Below are 13061 nucleotides of genomic sequence, written 5' to 3'. Positions count from 1 at the left end.
ACTTACAGAGATCACAATCCTGCAAAACAGGAGTCTCCCTCAGTTTACAAAAGCCTTAGCAATTTACAAGAACAAAGCATTTTTTTCAATTGTCTAGTTTCCAGAAGGGAATGTAGATACAATTAAATGTCCTTATAATCTACAGCCCATTGACAGATACTTGAAGCGGGCCAAGTGTAATGTTCCTCCAGGAAGCTCCAACTATCTTACTGTTAGTACCTTACTAGAAGGAAAGGCAACCTTAACTTGACAATGGCAAGGCCTCCGGAATCCTGTGAGTCTTCTTTAACATACAAAAATCCTTTTGAAGCCTCCCTTTTCCATACCTCCCCCAATCCCCAAGTATATAATCAGCCACTCCTCAAGACCCCGGGGCAGCAGCTTTCTGCCCACGGGCCCTGCCCCCGTGCTTTAATAAACCACCATTTTGCACCAAAGTCATCTCAAGAATTCTTTCTTGGTTGTTGGCTCTGGACTCCAACCCCACCGAACCTCACCTGTATTCTAAAACCCCATCAACCTGATCAGTCTGCACTCTGCCTAACAAGGCTCCAAGGATCAAGACGCTGGTTTTGCTACCTTCTCAACTCTCCTCCAACGACAAGCCGAATCTTACCCACGATGAGCCTTCTGACCCTATTCCCTGCTCTCACCCTGACTTGATTATTAGCTATTTATCCCTCGGTCTCAGATCTTTCTGGTGCCCAATCAGGCACTCACAGCATCTCCCTCATCTCCAACTTCACCGCCTCCCCGAACAGACCATGAGCTCCATAATAACAGTGGGCCCTCCTCATTCCCCACCGTGTCTCCCGCGGCTGGTGCTGTGCCCCACGCCTGCCCCAGCCGGTTCACCGGCTCAGTGTTTGACGGAAAAATGAGAGAACAAACGTTCCGGCAGAGGAAAGAACGTGACCCGAGCGGCGAGGAGTGCCGTCAAAATTGTGTGCGGGTGATAGCAAGCATTCCTGTGGGACCAGCCTGGGGTGTTTGCAGAGGGTTATTGGGAGAAATAATAAGGGTAGGATATTCTCCCCCATCTCATAAGCACCTTCCAGCATCGGTGGCAGACGCAGCTAGTGCTGCGAGGAGCCTTCCGCTGAGGGTTCTCAGCATCGGGGTCTGATGAAAGGCACCCCACCCCCAATCAACAGGCGCACCAACACAGCCTACCCCGCGTGTAACCTGGAAGGGGGTCACAGCGCCCAGAAGCCCCAGCCAAGGACCCTGGCTTAAGTGTCCCTAGTCCAGCTGGAACGATAAAAATCACGAGTGCTCGGAGCACAAGCCAGGCCATGACGAATGTGGGGAGGAGCACGGGCGTCACAGGGGGTCGCCGAGACAAGGTGTCGGAGGCAGGGACGAGAGAACGGTGGGCGGCCCCTGGCCCCCGGCTCCACGTTAAGACATCTGTCCCATTCTCCAGACACGGGACAAAGCGCGGAGGCGAGCAAGGTTCCAGGGCGGTAAGTGGTCTAATCTCAAGGCCTGCTCGGAAGAGTGACGCAAGCGGCACGCGTGGGCCACCCTGAAACGCTACAGCCCTGCTCCGGCCCGCGGAACCGTGGGCGTCGCAGGCCGCCGCCGGACGCCAGGTCTCGCGGGCGAGCGAGATTCACGCGGGTGACATGTGGGCGGGGAGCGGCGGGCAAGGCTTCCCCGCCTCCGAGCAAAGTCCCGCCCCCTGGCTGGGATGGGCCTATCCCAAGGCCTCCCCGTTCCGGCCGCTTAGGGGTTGGTCCCTAAGATCACGTGACAGGCCGGGCTTCTGGGGCACGTGATCGCCCCGCCTCTCGGACACATGACTGCGTGGGTGGCGTTCTTGGTTTGTCTGTGGCGGGAGCGGGCTGGGGACGTAGACCTGGCGCCGGAATCGGGGACGGCGGAGCTAGGGGGCTTCCCGCCGGAGCCGGCCGCTGCACCGGGCCTAGATCGGCCGGTCGGTCACTTGCTAACTGAAGAGCCCGCCTACTGGGCCTGCGTGAGGCAGCGTGGACGTGCGCCGCCAAGTGAGGCAGGGCGGTGGCCTGAACTTGGAGCCGCCGGTCTCGGAAGGCTGCCCGCGCGTCGGGGTGTGGAGCGGAGCAGAGCCGCTGTCTGTGGCCCGCTTCAGCCTAGGGCTGTGTGGCGGACCGCTTGGCTTTGCTTCTCGTACTGTTAAGACACATCTGAGTGAGTTTGAAGATGGGACGGGCTTTATTCAACAATTCCTGACCCGGGCAGCCTCCCAGCCAGCGAGTAGGAGGAGCTCTGAGGGGGCGGTAGAAAATGGAAGGCTTCTGTCGACTGAAGTGGGCCAAAGAAGGAAGTTCCTAGCGAGGAGTGGATTGTTTCAGGCAAGGGCACCTTCCTCTGGGGAAAGACCGGGATCTGTGCGGCAGATTACTTCACTCACGCTGACCAGGTAGTTCCAGATTGGTTAAACCAGGTCACAATTCCTGGAGCCCGATGCGGGGCTCGATCCCAGGACGCTGGGATCATGACCTGAGCCGAAGGCAGACGCTTAACCGACTGAGCCACCCAGGCGCCCCTTAACGTTACTACGTTTTTACAGCAGCAGTGAGTGGTCAGTAGTGCTCTTGAGGCCCATAGACGGGGAGAGACTTTACTGAGGCGTCGCAGCCTGGAAGTGGAGGAGCCAGGGTTGAACCCAGGCATCGGCCTAACCAGCCTGCAGACCGTCAACCAGGTAGCTTTTGCACCCTGAGAAGCGAGGGTGGGTGAGCCAAGAGGAGCACCCCCCTCCATGCCATTCGGAGTCACCCAAACCCTGTGACACTCCCTTTCCCCACTGCTTTTTGCTCAAGGTACTGGTGACCCCGGAGGATGGAGCCCGCTGCTTCCCAGTCTCCCTTCCTGATTGGGGCAGAACTGCCTGGTGTCTTGAGCCCATTATACGAGGGACAGGAGGGTCTCTGGCAGAGCCGGGAAAAGAGGAGAAGCAGTGGGAGTGAGGAGCCTAGAAGCCCGAACTCGAAGGAGGGGGGGAAATATGCAAGACCCCAAGAGAATCACCTGCAGCTTAATTCATTCAATTCAGCAAGTACCTATCAAAACACCTGCTGCTCCCAGGCACTTCTCTAGGTGCTAGGGATCTAGCATGAAGCAAAAGAGGTAGAGGGCCCTGGGTGGCTGAGTCATTAAGCGTCTGCCTTCGGCTCAGGTCATGATCCCAGGGTTCTGTGATCGAGCCCCGCATCGGGCTCCCTGCTCCGCGGGAAGCTTGCTTCTTCCTCCCCCACACCCCCTGCTCGTGTTCCCTCTCTCACTGTGTCTGTCTCTGTCAAATAAATAAATAAAATCTTAAAAAAAAAGGGGGGGGTGGTTAGAAATCCTTGCCCTTCCAGAGCTTACCTTTTAGTGCCGGAAAGAGACCAATAAACAAGATAACATTCATACTGTATTAGAAGTGATGAGATCTACTGGGGAAAAAAACAAAACCGAGGAAGCGTCTAGGAGGTGAGAACAGATTTATATAAGGGGCAGGGAAGGCCTTACTGAGAAGGGGACTTTGAAAAAAGTCAGGGAAGAGCATCCTGGCAGAGGGCACAGCACGTGCAAGGGACCTGAGGTGGGTGGGATCCTCAGTGGAGTGAGTGTGGGTTTGAGGATAGGTGATAGTCAAAGAGATAACAGATGGCCACAAAAAGGACTTGGAGGGCACCTGGGTGGCTCAGATGGTTAAGCGTCTGCCTTCGGCTCAGGTCGTGATCTCAGGGTCCTGGGATCGAGTCCCGCATCGGGCTCCCTGCTCCTTGGGAGCCTGCTTCTCCCTCTGCCTTTCTCCCTCGCTCTGTCTCATGAATAAAAAAAAAAAAAATCTTTAAAAAAAAAAATTTTTTTTTAAAAACAAAAAGGACTTGGAATTGTAACCTAGTGAGATAAGGCTATTGTGGGGTTTTAAGACAGCCCCCACCCGCCACAGGAACTGCTTTGCTGTTCTTACCAAGCTGGATACTAGCGCGCCCGCCGCACCCCACCCAGAGGTCAGAAGGCAGTATGCGCTCGGTTCCCAACCACACGGGCATCTCTGTCTGCCCAGGACAGGGCAGCAGCCCTCTTCCCCTTGATTCTCCCATGCCTGATCCCCACTCTAGGCTGTGGAGTCTTCATGGGAAAAGCCTGGCCGAGTGGTCCCATCTTCCTCTGTATGGTTTATGGCCCAGGTCTCTGAGCTCTGAGGCTGCCACGTAGGGTGGCCAGTGGGGGTGAAATCTCTGTGGTGTGCCCTAACAGTGCCCAGACCTGTGCTCTCAGAGGCTCCCTGGTGACGGTTCAGGCCAGAGGTTGCAGGAGGCCTATGCTGCACCTCCAGAAGGGACTCGGGCCTTGTCCTGGGGGCCCCACCTGTCACACATGTCCCCAGCCCTGAAATGGGACTGTATTTCCATCATCAACCCCGGTATCTGGAAAATCTGGCACTCCAGGTCTCAAAAGGCTTGTGGTCTGGGAGCATGATTAGGGTGCTGGAGCCACAGGCCTGGAGATGGCGATTTTCACAGCACAGGGAGGGGCCTGCAGCTGGACTGAGCACGGCCACCTCACCGCCTTTCCCTCAGTCCCAAAGTTGCCCGCCAGCCCCATCAGGACATCTGGTCCTCAAGAAGCGGGGCTCACTGGCAGGGCGGTCATCACAACATCCCTTGCCTCACTATCTCTGTTTTTGTTTTTCAAGATTTTATTTATTTGACAGAGAGACAGAGAGAGGGAACACAAGCAGGGGGAGTGGGAGAGGGAGAAGCAGGCTTCAGATCATGACCTGAGCCCAAGGCAGACGCTTAACGACTGAGCCATCCAGGCACTCCGTCACTTTCTGTTTTAATAGACTTTTTTTTTTTTTTAAAGATTTTATTTATTTATTTATTTATTTGAGACAGAGAGCATGAGAGGGAGGAGGGTCAGAGGGAGAAGCAGACTCCCCGCCGAGCAGGGAGCCCGATGCGGGACTCGATCCCAGGACTCCAGGATCATGACCTGAGCCGAAGGCAGTCGCTTAACCAACTGAGCCACCCAGGCGCCCCTAGACTTTTTTTTTTTTTGAAACAATGTTAGATTTACAGAAAAATTGAGAGTATGGCGTGCTCATAGGCCCCCTCTCACACAGATACACACACACACACACACACAGTTTGCCTTACTAGTAACACATTAGTCTGGTACCTTTGCTACAACTGGGGAAACAATATTGATACATTCCTTATTTTATTTTTTTAAGTTTTAAATTTTTTTAAATATTTATTTATTCATTAGAGAGAGGGAGAGAGAGCACAAGCAGGGCAGGGACAGTGAGAGAGGGAGAAGCAGTTTCCCTGCCAAGCAAAGAGCCCAACGTGGGGCTCAATCCCAGGACCCTGGGATCACAACCTGAGCTGAAGGCAGCACTTAACCAACTGACCACCCAGGTGCCCCTTGATAACATTTTTAATTTTTTTTAAGGATTTTATTTATTTATTTGACAGAGATAGCGAGAGCAGGAACACAAGCAGGGGAAGTGGGAGAGGGAGAAGCAGGCCTCTCGATGAACAGGGAGCCTGATGCGGGGCTCGATCCCAGGACCCTGGGAACATGACCTGAGCTGAAGGCAGAGGCTCAACGACTGAGCCACCCAGGTGCCCCGATACATTTTTTTTAAAGATTTATTTATTTAGAGAACCCCAAGCAGACTCCCCACTGAGCACAGAACCCGACACGGGGCTCGATCTCACAACCCTGAGAACACGACCTGAGCTGAAATCAAGAGTCAGAATCAACTGACTGAGCCACCCAGACGCCCCTTGATGCATTATTATTGACTAGAGTCCATAGTTCAGATTTTCTTAGTTTTTCCTTGATTTTCCTGGGCCAGGATCCCATCACGTGTAGTTGTCCACCTCACTTTTTTCGGAAGGCACCATATTGAGAGAGGAGGTTAAAGCAGCACATAACTGCTTACCTTTTCCTTGGCTTTAAGTCTGAGTAAACGCTGGGGATGGGGCTGCTGCTTGGGGCTGCGTTTTGGCGTTCTGCTTGACAGGTGACAGCTGAGTGGGGCGCAGGGTCCTTGCATGAGGCAGGACACTGAGGGGGGAGCTTCATCCTCCAGAGTGTCCCTTGTCAGAACCGCCCCTCGGGTTGGGGGTGGCGGGGAGTTACGGTTTAATGGGTAGCGAATTTCTCTTTGGGATGATGAAGACATCCTGGACATGGGTGGTGATGGTGGCTGCAGATTTACAAATGTCCTTAATGCCCCTAATTGCACACTTCAACATGGCTAAAATGGTGAGTTTTATGTATTTTTCACCACACGTTTTTTTTTTTTAAAGCAAAGAAATTAAGATGCAATTTTTTAAAGACTTTTTATTTATTTATTTGACAGAGCACAAGTAGGCAGAGCTGCAGGCAGAGGGAGAGGAAGAAGCAGGCTCCCCGCTGAGCAGAGGGCCCGATGCGGGACTCGATCTCAGGAGCCTGGGACCATGACTGGAGCCAAAGGCAGATGCTTAACCAACTGAGCCACCCAGGCGCCCCTTAAGATGCAATTTAAACAAGATTTCTGGTGCTCCCTTTGGCAGCACGTATACTAAACAAGACTTCTGCTCTTTGCTCTTCAACAAAGGAAACCCGTCTATTTCAAAACAAAATGGAACTGCCCCTTGGAGCTCTTACGATCTCCTAGTAAGTTTCCTCCACAGACCTGGGATCAGCACCATCACCATTACTATTACTACTAATAATACCATTAGTAGGGCTGCCTGTGATTGATCACTCACTGTGCTGGTAGCTTTACCACTTGATCTCATTTACTCCTCACACAGCCCCAGGGGCAGGTATGCTCATTAGCCTCATTTAAAGAAGGGGAACTTAGCACAGAGAGGTTAAGGGACTCACCCAAGGTCACACAGCTGGTGGTGGCGGTGCCAGGATCCTATCAGAGCCAGGCCTTGCTCACCCCTCACTGCAGGGCCAGCAAAGCAGCCCGAACTCCTCCAAAACCATCTTCATAACAGAGATGTGTCTTTTGACAAGCCAGGAGCTGAGGCTGCCGTATGGATGCAGAAAACTCCTTCTGGTCAAAATGAGGACGAACAAGAGGAGGGGCTAGTTGCCTTCTTAAGAAAAAAACAAAAACAACAAACCCCCATGCAGTAATGGCCATGTTTATTAAACACATGGCTCTGTGTTCTAGGATAGTGTTCTCCAAGTATCACCATAGATCTCTAGCCCCCCAGGAGCTGAGCTTTGATGTTCCCCCCTAAAAGAGCCCCAAAGCCAAGTAACTTGGGAAATGTTGCACCTTCCCCTTCCTCCAAAGATTCGAAGGACTTTTTAGAGGCTCTGAAAAGTCCTGTCATGAAGAAACCGGTTAAGCTTTGTCTGACCCAGTGATTCCTGAACTTATTTGACCCCAGCCGCCCATTTTTAATAAAAGACCCATTGACAGGGACACCTGGTGGCTCAGTCGCTAGAGCATGTGACTCTTGATCCTACGGTCGTGAGTTCAAGCCCCACGTTGGGCATGGGGCCTACTTTAAAAAGCAAACAAAAACTCGGGACGCCTGGGTGGCTCAGTCGGTTAAGCGTCTGCCTTCGGCTCAGGTCATGATCCCAGGGTCCTGGGATCGAGTCCCGCATCGGGCTCCCTGCTCAGCGGGAGGCCTGCTTCTCCCTCTGCCTCTCTCTCTATCTCTCATGAATAAATAAATAAAATCTTTAAAAAAAAAAATAAAAAAAATAAAAATAAAAAGCAAACAGAAACAAAACAAAACAAAAAACCACTGACAGCCCCAGGCCGTGCACAGCTGTCTGTACCAGGCTGGACAGCATGCTTCTAAGCATGGGGTCTGGCTTTTTCTTGTCTTCACTGTAGGTGAGGAATGGAAGTGCGGGAGGTTCGATGTTACCTGCGGGGTCCTCTACTCGCTCAACTTAGAAAATAAATACGAGGGGCGCCTGACTGGCTCAGTCAGTAAAGCATGCGACTCTTGATCTCAGTTTCATGAGTTCAAGCCTCACACTGAGTGTAGAGTTTACTTAAAAATTAAATCTTAACAACTAAACACTAGAGTGTTCAATATAGAGAAACACCAACTGATATCAAACTTAAAAAGGGGGGGTAACTCGGTTAAGCATCTGCCTTCGGCTTGGGTCATGATCCCGGGGTCCTGGGATCAAGCCCCACGTTGGGCTCCCTGCTCAGCGGGGAGCCTGCTTCTCCCTCTCCCGCTCCCCCTGCTTGTGAGCTGTCTCTCTCGCTCTGTGTCAAATAAATAAAATCTTTAAAAAAAAAAAAAAAAACCTTTAAAAAGGCTGGCAGTGCCAGGAGATCGTGATAAAGAAAATTATAACATTTTCTGATAAACCATTTTATTTTATGTCCTATCCCTTTGAGGCTGAAGAAGGGCTTTGTCTTGTCAATAAAAATGTAGACGTGTTCCCCTACCCCCATGGTGAAAGTGACCATTGCACTGAAGTCAAACAAAGTCTTAACCTAACAGGATGCTATGTCCTGTGCTTTGCACCTCACCCAACCCAGGGCATTCTGCTGGAAATTTTGGGTTGTCTCTGTAAAATGTTTACATTATAGGGTTCTTTTTCTTCCAAGTAAACACTTGTATGCGTAACCTGAGCAGGTTTTTGGATGGACGCGTGGTTGCTTTAGGCCAGCAATAGGCTTCCCTCAGCAAGAAGGAAGGAAATTCAGCCTCTGCCCATCCCGCAGTCCTGGAATGAAAGATCTTATGGAACTTTTTAAAAAGATTTTATTTATTTGAGAGAGAGATAGGGAGAGAGAGCAGAGAGCCTAATGCGGGGCTCAATCCCAGGACTGTGGGATCATGACCGAAGCCGAAGGCAGACAATCAACTGAGCCACCCAGATGCCCCAGATCTTATGGAATTAAATGAAATTGAATAAATATCTACCAGAGCCTATTCAGTTTCTGGCCCAGCACTGCCCTGCCTGGCAGGGAGGGAAAGTTGGCTAGGGCAGCAGGTAGCTGCAGAACCCTGGGCGGGTGGGGGGTGGGGTTGGAGAGGACCAGGACCTGGAACCCTCGCCTTTGGGGAGCATCACGGGCTGGGACCTGCAATTACACCGACTAGCCACTAGGGGTCAGGCCGCCTCTGGCTTGTACTCCGTCCCAGCAGCCTGACAGCATCCCCTGTTTCTCAGGGATCTCTGAGCACCCTCTGAGATCACGGTTTGCACCATGGTGCACAGGGGACTGAAAAAACGATAGAACAGGACCCAGCCCACGCCCTCCTGGTGGGTAAAAGTCTCTAGGCACGGGCAGTATCTGAGTTTGAATCCCCGCTCCACCTCTTGTTACCGATGAGACCTGAAGCAATTACTTCTGCTCTGAACTTGCTACCTCCACATCCTCAAACTGCAGTGGTAATAACCTGCCTCACTAGTGCTGTGAATGTAGCCGTTCGGACAGGCCACTCCTCACAGTGGGGCCACCGCCCAGTCTTCCCAGGCCTGAGTCTCCGGCCACGGACTCGGGGGTGCGGGCAAGCCCACTGACTCCATTTTCTGTAACAGCCTCATTTCTGACCCAAGACCTCATTCCCCGATACCATGGGCATCAGTTTTGGAGTTCTGCCCCCTTCCTAAGTCAGGACTCCTGCAGGGATAGGGCCCTGTGGGGGAGCCTGCTGCCCCGGGTTATCTGTCCACACTGATCATGGCAGCCCCCCTGGTCCCAGCCCTCCAGCCCCCCTGTGGGCCCCTTTGCCCAGCCTGCCTGGGGTCCTGTCACCTGGGTGCCATACCTCTCTTGCTTTGCTCTCTGGGGACTGGAGGCAGCAGGCCCAGAACCCCCTCACCTGCCTCTCCTCGCCCCAGACCAGGGGAGTCTCCCTGTGGTCCAAGATGCTTTGTCGACCCTGCTTCTCCAGGACACCTTGCCCACAAGGGAGCCATCACTTCAGCCATCCCTCCTCCCTTCCCCTTTGTTCTCCTAAGGGCTTGGGCTTTTGGGAAAAAACGAAGTCCAAAAGACCCATAGGCAACTTCCGCTTCAGTCCTGGAGAAACGGGCCCTGCGACCGGCTGCTCCTTGAATGCAGAGAAGGGAAAGCAAGATGGGGTGGGGAAGCAGATTTCAATATAGGCAGTCCCTGCTCTGCACGGTTTCAATATGCACAAATTTTTGTTACCACGGTATAGTAAAATAACAGCAGTCCCCCAGCCGCACAGTTCCAGTACCTGTCACCCTGTGTATTAACTGAGTAATTGCACCGGGTACAGACTGCGGTGAGCTCTCCAGCCTGCAAATCACTACCTACATCACAGTCGTGTGTCATCATCAGTGACCATCTGGCGCTTCTTTCAAAGTCCGTGGGTCACCGGTCACCGCGCACGTTACTCAGTTCCCGCGCACCCAGCAGTCGGTAGCTGCGCCGCCTTCCGTGATGAATACACTTGCCATTTCGCAAAAGTGCATCCGTGAAGCCGGGACTTGGCCAGCAAAGGTGAGAGCGGCGAGGAGCAGGAAGTGTTAACCCTGGAGGTCACGCCTGGATGCACCAGCAGTGGGGTCCCAGAGGAAAGCGCTGCAGAGGCGCGGGGACGCCAGCAGCCGGAGGAGCCTGGCGAGGCCGAATCTGGAAGGACCATGTCCCGAGGCTGAAATCTACCACCTTAACCACTTCCAAGTGGCTGGTTCTGTGGCATCGTGTACATTCACACTGTCGAACAAACAGGGACTGCTCCACAAACTTGTGCATCCACGTTGTGCAGACTCACGCTCATCTCCTCTGGGTCGTTCCAATTTTAGCATCTGTGCCGCTTTCGAACAAAGAAATAAGCACTATCACTCTCAATGTTTCTGATATTTTAAGATAGAGTGTTCTACATAAATATTCATTTTACTATTTTTTAAAAAGATTTTATTTATTTATTTGAGAGAGAGCATGAGCCAGGGAAGGGGCAGAGGGAGAGGGAGAAGCAGACTCCCCACTGAGCGGGGAGCCCAACGCGGGACTCAATCCCGGGACCCTGGGATCACGACCCGAGCCGAAGGCAGCCGCTTAACCAACTGAGCCACCCAGGCGCCCTAGTTTTACTATTTTTATTTGCCTACGTATTTATAACCAATAAGAAAGTTTTTGGGAGATCATAGGACAATCATACTTGTCTGACGGATTTTTTTTTCTCTCCACGTGTCCATTTAAAAACTATTTTTATTGAGATAAAATTCACATAACATAAAATTCACCACTTTAACCATTTTAAAATGTATGATTCAGTGGTTTCTAGTGTATTCACAATGTCCTGCAACTATCAAGATTGCTTTGCACGGGGGCGCCTGGGTGGCTCAGTTGGTTGAGCGCCCCACTCTTGGTTTCAGCTCAGGTCATGATCTTGAAGTTGTGGGATTGAGTCCCGTGTTGGTCCCCTGCTTCAGATTCTTTCTCCCTCTCCTCCCCCTTTACCCTTTCCCCTCTGCCCCTCCCAACTCGAGCGCATTCTATCTAAAATAATAAATAAATATGATCTTTAAAAAAAATACTGTTTTGCATAATTTCAACTTGCAGAATTATTTTTACTGTCCCGTGCCTCTCTCCCAGCTCCTGGTGGCTGCTGGCAACCTTTTGCATCCTTGCTAAAAGGTGCACCCAGTCTCCGCCTCCATCCTCACCTGGCGCTCTCCCTGTGTGGGTCTATGTGTCTGGGTCCACATTTCCGTCTTTTGTGAAGACACCAGTCATTGGATTTAGGGTCCACTCTCATCCAGAATGAATGACCTAATCTCAACTTGATGACATCTCCAAAGACCCAATGTCCAAGGAAGGTCCCATTCACAAGTACCAGGGGGTAGGACTTGAACATGCCTTTTGGAGGACAGACCTCCCAAATCCCCAGATATCCCAGCAAGGACTCTTCATGAGGATTCACTGAAAACTTTGTATTTGTGTCCCCTCTTCTCAAAGTCTTGAGGAAATGAAGGAATGCATTATGGCTGCCATTTTGATCATGAACGGAGATAAACTGCAAAGGCCTGAATTAGACCAGGGATTGACATGTGGGTGTGACACACTGGGCAGTTAGTGCACGTTTATAATATTATAGAAATAAGCTGTGACTGTTTCTTTACAATTAGGCTTTGATGCGTTTGTAACTTACTTGCTGAGTAATAACTTTTTTTTTTTTTTTTTTAGTTCTATTCTTTTAGAATCACCTTGTAATTCACCTGGAGAAAAGAAAAGGGCTCTGTTTATTTACTCACACCCCAAAGATTTATTCCACACCCATACCAAGCAAGATGCAGTTCCAAGCACAGACACACTAAGATTTGCCATTACCAAGAGAAAGTCCTTGATCTCATGGGGTCACATTCTAGTTGGGGGCACAGACCACGAGTGAGAAGCACAGATTGTGTATTGTGCAGAGAAACATGCTCTGAAGACAATAAAGTGATAAATAAAGGGGAGAATGGTGGGGAAGGTGGTCGAGGTCCCCTCTAGAGGGTCACACTTGAGCAGAGGGCTGATGAAGAGAAGGAGTGAACCCTTGAGGACTCTGGAGGGAGAGCATTCTAGAACAAGGGAAAGACCCTCAGGCTGAGGCATCTTGCTGTCACTAGGGACAATAGGTCAGCATGCCAAGGTGGACAGAGGAAGGTAATGGGTTTGGAGGCAAGCCAAGGACCAGATCACTCAGGGTCCAAGTGGGCAAGCCAAGGATCATTCTCCATCTAAGAGGGATGTGAAGCCACAGAGAACTGATCACTCTGTCCTATGTTTATAGAGACTGTTCCCCTTGGGCTGGCAGGCAGCTCTCAGGCAGCCCAGGTGAGGGCCAGTAGATTGTCAGATAGGATTTTTAAAAAGCAAAAACCAACTATGCGCTGCCTGTAAGAAATCCACTTTAAATACAAAGGCCCCAATAAGTTAAAAATAAAGGGTGGGAAATGATAGACTGCTCCAACACTGATCCAAGGAAAGCCAGAGTGGCTATGCCAAAATCAAAGTAAATTATAGGCCAAATAACACCACTAGGAATAGAGGGACATTTCAACATGATAAAGGGGTCAATTCATGAAAAGGACACAATAATGCCGTATGTTTATGCATGTCA

The 13061-nt window shown here is 51.2% G+C and overlaps 2 long non-coding RNA genes across 2 annotated transcripts; both read left to right on the top strand.

Annotated features, from left to right (window-relative positions):
- The first annotated feature begins 1665 nt into the window (after positions 1-1665).
- On the top strand, positions 1666-4741 carry LOC145723350 (uncharacterized). Its single transcript, XR_014148276.1, has 2 exons — positions 1666-2689; positions 2808-4741. It is a non-coding gene; the product is annotated as an uncharacterized LOC145723350 (long non-coding RNA).
- A 291-nt stretch (positions 4742-5032) lies between these two features.
- On the top strand, positions 5033-7526 carry LOC145723351 (uncharacterized). The gene is made up of 2 exons (XR_014148277.1): positions 5033-6258; positions 6356-7526. It is a non-coding gene; the product is annotated as an uncharacterized LOC145723351 (long non-coding RNA).
- The last annotated feature ends 5535 nt before the right edge of the window (positions 7527-13061 follow it).

This window comes from Leptonychotes weddellii, chromosome 9 (genome assembly GCF_054177405.1).
Source record: "Leptonychotes weddellii isolate Sample4059 chromosome 9, ASM5417740v2, whole genome shotgun sequence".
NCBI lineage: Eukaryota > Metazoa > Chordata > Mammalia > Carnivora > Phocidae > Leptonychotes > Leptonychotes weddellii.
Note: the sequence above shows the minus strand (reverse complement) of the source record. Positions and strands in the feature narration are given on the sequence as shown.